The sequence below is a fragment of the Meleagris gallopavo genome, chromosome 2 (genome assembly GCF_000146605.3).
Source record: "Meleagris gallopavo isolate NT-WF06-2002-E0010 breed Aviagen turkey brand Nicholas breeding stock chromosome 2, Turkey_5.1, whole genome shotgun sequence".
In the NCBI taxonomy this organism is placed as follows: domain Eukaryota; kingdom Metazoa; phylum Chordata; class Aves; order Galliformes; family Phasianidae; genus Meleagris; species Meleagris gallopavo.
Genome location: NC_015012.2, coordinates 10,818,813 through 10,830,000, shown reverse-complemented (window position 1 = coordinate 10,830,000; position 11,188 = coordinate 10,818,813). Strand labels below are relative to the sequence as shown.

Genomic DNA, 11,188 nt, shown 5'->3' with positions numbered 1-11,188 from the left:
AATTTTTTTATTTTTATTTTTTAAACTAAAGATACAGTGTTTAGTTTGGGATTTTTACTGAAATCGAGTTTTCAGTGAAAATTCCAAAATGTTGTCAACAGTTGAATTGCGTTGGTTGAAGAAGTCACCATCCTTGCCCACTTGTAATCAGCAGTGCTGGAAAGATTGGTGGCTTCTGCAGAAGTCCCCTTTCATAAATGGAAAGATGTTATTGGCTCTGGACTTGCTCTTGTTCAAGTAGCTGTGGTCAACATTGCTGCTGCTCTATCTAAACAATTCTGCTGAGGACAAACCTTCCTCAATGTGGGGTTGAAATTGCCAGTAGTGCTTTATGACACTGATGGAGCTGAGTCAAGTTTGTCGTCGTTGCATACATGAGATTGATTTCCCCCAAAGAATTTCAGGACAACTGCAAAACATTTCACAACTGATGAATCTAGTCCTCCTTTGGATGAGGCAGCTGTAGCATGAGTAGAACCCATTTCTAAACTCATGTGCCCACCGTCATGCTGCTATTCACCCTACTGGAAGCAGCAGAGCCTTTTGTGGAAGCATGTGTGTCAGACATTGGTCCTCTACCTTGTTCCGTCTGCAGGGTTAAGAGAGATCGCTCCTGTACAAGGGAGTCCGTATGAATAATGTCACTGGCAGATTTCTAATGAGCTGTTAATTTTAGGATTCCTGGCTAATTGCCAGGTAGACACATGATTGACTTTAATAAGCACAGCTCACTTCAGCCACTGGAACTGTCATCTAGCATTACTAACCCAAAGCACTAAGAAATCATGAGTCAAGCCTCTCAAATCATACCACTGGTTAAAAATGATGAGATTTTGTAAATAATGCTTTCTGGGGGTTTTATTTGACTGGTAATTAGTCAGGTTCGTGTTTCTATATTTCATTTGCCACAGCTGTGGGAGTTAGAATTCTACTGTTCTGCTTTTTCTAGTGGCAGCACCCTGTAGATTGTTACATTATGCCTGCACTTTATATAATGTAAATAACACTGGCATAGAGACTTCTGTCTTCTGGCCCCTCAAATTTTATTCCAAAACATGAATGTGACTTGCCCTGAAAACTTTAGACAAGCATCTCAGGTAATTTGGAAGAGACGTGATTTAGACATTTCCAGGCTATGGAGCTGGCGATTCCATATCATTTTAATTTGGCTCACATGGGATGAGATGGAGATTATGATCTAGGAAATTATATAATCTTATTGGTCCTGTGTAAGTATCATCAATGTTAAATGTGCCAATAAAGCCTTTCACACTTTTTAAAATAGTGTGCCAGATACCAGCACATCCTACTCTCACTGAAGGCAATGAGGAAAATAAGAATCCTCACAGGGCACAAATTTGCATCCAACTTAGATAATTGGCTGCATATCTACAAATGCATGTTAGATGAGTAACTGAGCAATCTGTGTTAAGAAGATACTTGCTATTTTATTATATTCTCTCTTAGAGCCCATTCCTGTAAAATTTCTGTCACTTCTTAGACCACATAAACAGAGGTTTTGACTGAGAGAGAAGTGCAGAAAGGATTTCTGGATAGCTTGGAGGTTTTCCTGGGGATGAGCGCATCCTCCAGTGAGTACATTATGAATCACACATGTTTCTATTCAAGGGGCTGACTTTGTCCCAAAGAGTGTCTGAATAGGCTTGATCTTCATAATATTCTGAGCTCATCAAATGTGAGTTTTGGTGAGCGTCAGATGAGGAACAGCAAGTGTTGACATCTGTAGGAGAACATCCTGTGAGATAACAGGCACTACAGTGGTCCTCCTAAAAGGGATTCTTTACTTTCTTTGATGCTTGAATAAAAGATTTCCACTTCAGAAAGTATCATTACTTGTTATTTAGAAAAGGCTGTGTTGGAATGGTGCTCCCGTCGAGTTCCAGCTTTCCTTGTTGTGCTCCTTACCACAGCATGAGGAGCCTGCATATACCAAAGGAAGCTGCAAGCTCTCTTTCCAGTTTGAGGAACGTAAGAGAGAAAAGTACTTAGCTTCTCCTGATTTATTGGTGAAATACCAGCTTATGAAGATCCCCGGACTTGCTCTGGGAAATTCTCTCGTAACCAAAGATATTCAGGTGGCTTCTCTTGTATTCCAGAACTCTCCAGGTAGGTGTCAAGTGTAAAACAGGCTGATGCTGAAGAGAGATTCACTCCAGCTTCCTTTTCATCTGAAACTGGTAAGGAACTTCCTTTGGAAAGGTTTTTACTAGAAGGAATGAGTCTCTCTCAAGGATCAGTGCCACCACTGGGAAAGGAAATTGTTCACAAGTGCAGTGCCTCTCACATCTCCTTCACTATCATCCCCAAGTAGAAATTCTACTGTGCTTCAGTACCTGAAGTATTTTTTCTTAGGATGCTTCAGGAGCTTTGAATTGAAGTAGATAGTGGTTAGATGGTAGATTTCATACCCTAAATCTGTGGACCTGTGTGTAAAAAATGCCTGTTTCGCTATCTCATCTGAGAATGGTAGCAGATTTAAATTTTGGGTCAAAAGCTTTCTACAGAGAAATGAAGTAGGAATGCTTTCTCTCAATTCAGCCCTCTGAGAAAGTCTGACATCCCATCAAAACACATTGCTCTTTTGAAGACAAAACTTCTGATTGTTTCATAGGTCTGTCTCAGTTGAGGTTTCTTTTGCCTTTTGTGAAAAAATCCCTGCCCTATCAGTAGGACATCACTGAATTTAAAAACAAGGGAAATGTTTTTGTTTCTTTGAACCTTTTGGCAGAAGATATTTCTCACTTTCCTTCTAGCTGTGTCCAGAATCTCATCTGCACTTCTCAGGTGTTATCCGTATCTAATCTGAACAGGCACAAAGAGATACTTGCAGCTGTCACACTAGCAGATGTGGAACAAACTCAGAGCAAGTCACTGGTGGGGGAAGGGAGGGTAAGACTTAATTTTAAGCTGGCTGGGAGAGGCACCGTCATTATGTTCTGTGTGCATTAAATGCAAACACGGAACAGGTTCAAGACTTTGGCCAATGCTTTTAGGTGTGACAGCAGTACAAATGAAATAATAATATCAAGTAATCTCAGTTAGTTATTAACCCTGCAATAAATGCCTGTTCTAGTTGCCAGGTAAGAGCACTCAGGGACCTCAGCTAAAATTGGTACCCTATTGTGCTAAGTATACGAAGACGCCTAATTAAAGGCAGTCTTTTTCAATAAAGTATTTTGAATATAAGAATTTTGGTGTAGATGAGCAAGACAGATAAAAGATGGAAGTAAAAAGAAAAAAGTATAATTATCCCTGTTTCAAGATGGGGAGTTGAGGAGCTCTGGTCTCACAGGGATTCTGCCTTGGCTGTTTCAGTGCTGTGCAGGAGGCATACTGTGGGTTAGCTGAGGCTTACACTGTAGCCCTGTATGTCAGCCACAAGACCGTCCTTCCTCAGCAGAAAGATGTGATGAATTTCTTGTTGATTAAATGGAACGCTCAATTTACATTTTCCTTTTTCCTCTTAAAAAAAAAACAAACAAAAAAAACAAAAACAAACAAACAAACAAAAAACCCACAAAACAAAGAACTCCCTGAACGTTTTTGTTTCTCTCATCCTCTCAGAGTGTTAGTCATCATTTAAAATACACACAATGATTAAAATGAGTCCGATCATGTTCAGGTACAATATTTCAGGGAGGCTACTTGGTATGACTTGCATGAGGACATGAAATGCCAGAAGGACCAGTGCAATCAGCAGCAAACTTCTCTGCCAAACAGAGTGGGTGGGGCCATGTGCCACATGCAAGGGATTCATAAATGTTAACTATAATTTGCTGCCTGGTTATATTTGACCTCTGTGGGCTGGCACATGGACTGATTTATTGCATCTGTGCTATCTTAATTAGTAAGGACACAGCTGAGAGCTTTTCAAAATTAAAAGTGACATATTTACCTCAATTACTTAAATGTGGAGGCTCAAACACATAAGCAGTTGTATTTTTCTAGCAAGAGAATGTGTGATTCATATAGCCAGTTACCTTTGTTTGTGGTTCTCCCAGATACTGGGCTTCAGGTACATGCAGATGCAGGCACTTGACCCTGGCTCACACAGGATGTGTTTACCAAGACTTAGCAAACTTTTCTTTCCCCTACTGCTGGTCCTACTTAAAAATGTTGCTCTTCTGGGTCTCAGTTGGAGCTGGAAGGCAAAATGAGGAGAGTCTCTGAAAGATTGTTCTGAATGTTTTTCTAGCCCAGCTGGACGCAGGTATTACTTGAGTCCTCATGAGAAGGATTATTCCAACAAAATGTTCACCCTGGCTTCATGAACTAAGAGATACAAACAAGTTTTAAGTAAGTATCCAAACTTGTGCTTACTTAGCCAAACTCAGACACTGAAGCTTTTGATGCAGCACTACTAACGCGTACATTGTTGGACAAGTGAGAATGTATGACACTAAGCAGTTATGTGGCAGGTCAACAGGAATTCACAAGTGCTTGGATTTAATTTTTTCATGGTTCTCACTTTGGAAATGTGTCTAAATAAAGAAATCTAGCTTTAGAACTGTTTTTTTGTTTGTTTTGTTTGTTTGTTTGTTTGTTTTTTACCAGCTATAGCCCTGTCTTGACTTCTGCAAATTTAAGCAAAGATAATGAAAAGTAGCTTGCGATTTGTAGTTCTCTGTCTGGGACTTGAGACTTGCCCAAAGGGTCTAGCTTCCTTTATTGTACTTTTGTTATTAGCCCCTGTAAACTGTAGCGTCTGAATTATTCTTATCCTTCTCTTGTTTATTATTGCATTTCTTTGTACAGATCAGGTACTCAGCTGTATTTGTGGATCTGAATGTGAAGATGCTGCATCTGTGCATAGCTGCACAATCAAGTACTCATGGCCCTTATTCTTACTTCAAAGTAGTTATGCTCGTACATAACTTGGCTGCAGCTGGTGGCATTTTTCCTGATGTCAGATAGCATTGCACTGCATTGCAGTGATTTTCAGCATCTGGTCCTGGGACCCCAAGCATCAGAAAGTGTAAAGTCACTCTAAAGATGTTCACATATCTTCTGTAAGTGAAAACAAGCTGTCAAATCTGAACTGGCATAAGAAAGGTGGTAATTCAATTTCTGTAAGTCTCCATGGTGGCTTATTTTGCACTCATTCCTTGTTCATTACTTTATGGATTTAAAATACATAATGTAAATAGTAATTTCATACAAAAGTGTTTCTCTCTCTTTAACTTGTTCACTTGTTGAAAAGCAGCTAAAATAAATTCAGGCTATTCCAGTTCTAAGTCCAACTTCTCTTCCAGAGTCTTGGGAGGAGAGGGTGACATTGGAACGTCACAATGCTTCTGAGCTGCTAACAAATCTTGGGCTGCCATGGAACAAAGCAGGCAGGCAGCAGACAAGGAGGACTGCAAAATGCCAGCCTGCCAGCCTCATTGCTTCCTGCACAGCTGTGGTGTACTTCTGACAGGACTTCCATTCCTCTGTCCCTGCTTATGTCGGGTCCCTGGTCACTGACTGTGCCCCTGCATTTTAACTCGGAGGTATGATTGCAGTGCAAGTAGTCAAATAACAACCAGCTTTAATCTTCATAGGGCTTGTCCAGCCTACCCAGGATGTGACATGCATATGCAAGAGCTGCTGCCTGAACACTGTGTTTCCACTGTGTAAGATATCCAAACTAGCTAGATTGAAGCTGGTCAATATGTTGTCCTGCCTTTGGCTGCAAGGCGGACAAAGTCCTGGATGCAAATTAAGATGTTGTAAGCTATCTTGCGCAATAGGAGTTTTCCATCCAGAGTTACTACAGAGATGTTTCTGGTTCTGCACAAACTCCAGGTCCCGTCTCTCTTGCAGCTGTGCAAATAGACATGAGAACCAGCTCTGAAGGACTTGTAGGATGTCTCTCTGTACAGGCAGAGATGAATCTGAAAATGAAATGATTTCTTAATGGTTACATTAGAAGGCCAAGATGATCTGGAAGCATAGACCAAATCCTTGATCCAGGCCCTTAATAATAGCAAACGTTTTTTCCTAGATTATTCACTGATAGTGAGAGTCTGTTTATAGAGCTATGTTACAAAAAGATGTTAAATATGGAAGACCCAATCGTGGGGAAGAGAAAAACAGGAGAAAAGCAAAAAAACATTTGAAACATGAGACAACAGAGGATAGAAAACCCCAAGTGTTGAGGTGTAAGTACAGATATGCCTGGAATAGAGAAGTGTATCCACTGTTGCAAAATACCAAAGGAAGAAAAGCGGAAGGAACACAAAGCTTTCAAACAGACCCCTGTAACAAGTCTGAACTAACTCTTGGAGCAAGACTGAAAGGAAATCGGCACCGCAGAAACCCAGAGCCAGTTAATAACGAGTCATCTAATTAAATCATGAGTCCAATGGCAGCCGAGTCCCATTTCAAATCATAACTCTGCTGAAATCAGTGGCAAAACTCCCAGTGATGTCAGTAAAGAAACTCCCAGCATCTGTAGCAATCTCTCCTGGTTCTTCTCAGGAGATGTGGGACTGTGCATGGTACTGTAGTCTGCATGAAAAGCAAAGGCCAGTAGCAGATACATTGCATGTATACTGAGACTGTATCTCATCAGGTACATGGCTTTTTGACAAGGTGCATTTCTTCTGAAGAATGCTCACTTGCTTTCTGTGGGAAATGCCATTGTCCTGTCAAAAAATAAAACTCCTAAAACAGCGGTAAGTTTTCAGCTGAAGTAGATGACCAGACTGGAAAATATCCATCTCAGGAGCTGACCCATGGAGTGAAAGGGAGGCATGATTTCATTTCCAATGGGACACCACCTCAAGTTACAATACTAAGGAATTGGCTGAAATACTGTAGTGATGTTTTACTTCCACGTCACATTTTTCAGCACAAACCCCTGTTCTGTTTTGTGAGCAGGGCAGAAGCCGAACTCAGAGGCCTGCTTGGACAAAACCCTGTTTGTCCAGCTGCTACAGGAAAAATCAGCTTCTTCCAAGGATAAGCCAGCATCTTGCAGCCTCTCAGATGGTGCATTGTCACCTCTCCAAGGGTAACAGCACCCCAGGCTGAGGCTCTGGATGTGAGAATTGGCCCTGGGACCACCTGTTGTAGTCAGTAGAGGGGGACAGAGAGCCACTCTAGGAAAGCAGTGTGTTTTACAGCTTTGTTAGCAGTTGAGTAAGAAATTGAGAATTGTGGTGCCAGTGGGTCTTTGGCATAGGGTCTGCATTTTGTTCTGTGTTTTTACAGTGACTGATCTGCTGGAGTGTCGGTCTGTGAGCAGAGCCCCCGTATGCTTTGGTACTGCAGATGGAGAATAATAGTTCAACAAAGGAGCATTGTTAGATATATCTAACTTAAAATAAAGGTTGGTTTTGCAAAGCAAATCCAACGTCGCAGCAAGCAGCACTTTTCATTTTATCTGCTGCTGAAAAGAATATGCTTAAGGGCCTGTCTCCAAAGGGAAAATATGTTCTCACTTAATTGCACCTTTTCTGGCAGAGGGAGAGTGTATTATTATTATTATTAATTATTATTATTATTGCTAGACATATTAGAAAGAGCTGTATGCTGCAGTATCCTTCATTGCAACTACATTGATTAGTGCTAACTGAGAATCTGGTATAATATTAACACGAGGTGCAGAGGACTCGTTTGGCTTGTCCTGTTTGTTACTTAATTACACATGTATAAAGTCAGAGGCCCAGTACCTGTAGATTCCCAGCACCTCCTGTTAAGCTGAGGCAGGAGCTGTAGTACATGAGAGCAGTAACCAAATCCTGCAAGCATGTTTACATTTTGAACTTACCAAATCTTCCCAAGTGGAATGCAGGGTCCGGTTTCAGCCAAGGAACTGTTAGCAGTGAGTGAGAGTTAATGGATCAATCTGCTGTCTCTTGTCAGTGCTTTTACTGTTGACTTCTGGAATGTGTTTGATGAAAAGAAAGCAACTTCTTGAGACAGAAGATACAGATGTAGCATGTTAAGGTTGGGACCTACATGAACAATAAAGCAATGTTATCAGTGTTTCGCTTCCCCTATGCTGCTTGCCAAAACTGACAATAGAACAGCAGCAAAGCATTTCTTTTTTTAACTGCCATAACTGCACATTAACCATTTGCTCTGATTCTTTTTGGCGACAGTCAGATGTAGTGCTGGCACTGTAAATGCAGAATGCCAGATATTTCAGCGATAGCATGTTGCACAGCCCCCTGCTGCCTTTCTGAAAAGCTGCATTAAAATGGAATTTGCTGAATTGTTTGGCCGACCCAAGCCTGCTTGCTCCCAGTGCTTTACATGCTGCATGTCCACCAGCAAAGTTCCTGGGTGCGGTGCAGATTTGACTGGCCATAGTAATTCTCCCAGTACCCTGCCAGGCCGGCCCTTGGCCAAATTGCAGTGTGTTTTGAGGTGTGTGGGTTATACCTACCCAGCAGCATGCTGTGCTGTGTGGTGATACCCAGGCTATCTGTGTGCGTGCTGCAGTCACATACACAGTGATGAGAGCTATCCCTGAGCAAATTATGTTGCACTCGTGGGCAGCACCAGGAGCTTGCCCTTCTCCTGAAGCTAGGCTGCTCAGTTAGCCCTGCCACGCCTGCCTGGTACTATGGATACTTGTGCTGTGTAGACGTAACTACAGAGGCTAAAACCCCGATCCATGGAGGTATTTAGGCTTTTAACTCTCACTGAAATGAACAGGAGTTAAAAGCCTAAATACCTTTGGGGATTTGGGCCTAAGTGGCTTACGGAAAGCCCGTGGCACAGCAGAGACTCAGATATTCTGACAATCGGAGGCTAGCAGCTCCGATATGAAATCATTCTTCCACTCTACATCTGGTAGCAGTTTTCATTCGCATTTCCCAGCTAGGGCCATCAAAAATATGCCCATGCTTAGGACAGGAGGTGAAGAATAATTTAGGTAATTGAAGCTACAGCAGGAATGTGGTTCTGTCAGAGGGCTGCAGCCTGACCTGGAATTTAACCAGACAAGTAGGGCTTGGGGAAACTGCGAGCCAGCTCTCGCCTTTCAGGTGCACTGCAGGCAGTTAGTTTCTCTGCTCGAAGTGGGATAAACAGTTGAGCTTATGTGTGTGCTGAAAAGGAAGCCATATTGCTGAGAATGAAAGCAGGAGGCTTGCCAAACACTTGCCTTGTTATCCGCATGACTGTTTATCAGTTATAACTAGAGCTGAGCCAATAATTCTTAATGGGTAATTCATATGATGAATATCTCCCCCGTACGCTATGTTTGAATGGTCTGTGAACCAGCCATTACTTTCAAATATTTATTTACTAGTCACAATTATTTGTTTAATACTGTGAATAATTCATGGTTTGTGGAATGTTTTCAGGCAGTTCTCTGAAAGTAGCCAATATTCAGGCTACTTTGATTGGGCAGAGAAGTAAATGTCGCCTTTTTCTGATTACACCAGTGTTAGCTGAGGATAACTTGAAGTCAAAAGGCTGGGTCCATCTCTGATGTAATTTGGCATAGCTCCATTTTTTTTTCAGTTGACTTCAAATGACTAGTGTTAATTCACACCATCTAACTAGATGGTCCTGAAAAGAAGAACTGTATGAGGGAAGAATGACTCTCATCATATTGTCCCAAAACTGGCTAAATGTACTGTATTTTACAGTCACATTTTCTTCGTGCAAATTCTAGTATAAATTCAAAATTTGCTTTCTAAATATTATTAAATATTAATATCTTGGTTGCCTTATTAATGAGTAGCTTTGCAGTGCATTACACTTTGTGACTGGGCTCACAAAGTGGAAGTTTTTGCAGAAATAGACTGAGTTCAATTTATATTTGCAGGGCGAGGGGGAAATGTTCTAAGGACGAATCTGTGGCTTGTGTTAAGCTTTACCTGGGAACCATCCATGTTCAGTGTGCGAGACTTTTCATTTCCACTGTTACCATTACAAAATCTTGCCTTATATATGTCTCACTGACGTCAGTGAAGCTTTGCCATATTTATTTGCTTTATCAGATTTCCAGTCCTTAAAGCTGTTTTAGAAGACATTTCTTACTGTGTTCTCTGTGGTACACCCTACTGATGATGGGAAATTCAGAGCAAGGAGCTGTTGAGCTGTCTCTCTGATTCTTAACCAGTCATCTGCAGTCTCCAAGGGTTATTCTGTGTCGAAGGATTTCACTGGAATATCTCAGACCTTGTCTGTGTCCTGTATCTGTCCCTTTCTGCCCCAGTTCCCTTTATTACAATTGCAAATTGTAAGTAGTGCTTACTCCAAGAGTACAAGGGAGCTGTTGGTTCCAAGAAGATTTCAAGATGATTTCCATTTCTGGATCTCCAGATGCCAGGCTTGCACTCCCAAGATTGCTTCAAATTTCCTAGCTGAATCTCTAAATGTCTTTGATGTTCCTCCATAGGAACCTCTGTAGGTCTTCCAGCCATGCAGCAAAAACTTAAGTTCTGTCATTTAGGTAGTCCTATGATGTGGCTGTGGACTTGGGTTCAGGATCCTTGTGTTCAAAGCAGACTGATTATTGACAACACTTTATAAGGAACTCTTGTGATTTTTGTTCTTGTCTTGTTCTTGCTTTGTGGTACTTCTGCTCTATTTATGATACAGTTCCTAGGAATACAAAAGCAAAAGGGAAAAACACATTTCAGAAGGATCTGTTGTCTTTCTTTGCTGAAGTAGCACAATCTATTTGAATGGTAAAGAACCTACCTCAGACTAAATGTCCAGGTGCATATCGTCGCTCATGACACGTCGTTTACTAATGAGTGAATCCAAACAAACAAACTGAACATCCATATGCCCTCTGGCTGCCTATAAAAATAAGAAAAAATAACAAAGTGCTGTGAATCAGGGTCTTCCTTTAGCAGCTGGGCACGAAAAGGAATCTAGAATACAACAGCCTTTGCTGCTAGGTACCAAACATCATCTCAACAATTCTGCAACCAACCAGGGGAGCAAATCTGTTTCATAAACCTTACTAGATTAGAGTTGGCTGATAAATACTTTTCGTGTCTCAGATTTCACATTTATGGATATCAACAAAAGTTTCTGTTGTGAAATTTATATATGTTTGTTTCTTTGACTGTGCAAAGATAGGTGTGGTTGTCATAAAGGTATAGCTATTGACCTTTCTTTAATTACAAACAAATGCAGGGGGTTGATGGATATTACCATGCTGTTGGTCTCTTCTGTTGACTGAGCATTACTGAACGGCCTTCTGAAAAAA

General features: G+C 41.2%; 1 long non-coding RNA gene across 1 annotated transcript; it reads right to left on the bottom strand.

Annotated features, from left to right (window-relative positions):
• Window positions 1-9,933: 9,933 nt before the first annotated feature.
• On the bottom strand, window positions 9,934-10,863 carry LOC109365841. Its single transcript, XR_004158754.1, has 2 exons — window positions 10,672-10,863; window positions 9,934-10,572 (listed from the first exon to the last, which is right to left on the bottom strand). It is a non-coding gene; the product is annotated as an uncharacterized LOC109365841 (long non-coding RNA).
• Between the last annotated feature and the right edge of the window lie 325 nt (window positions 10,864-11,188).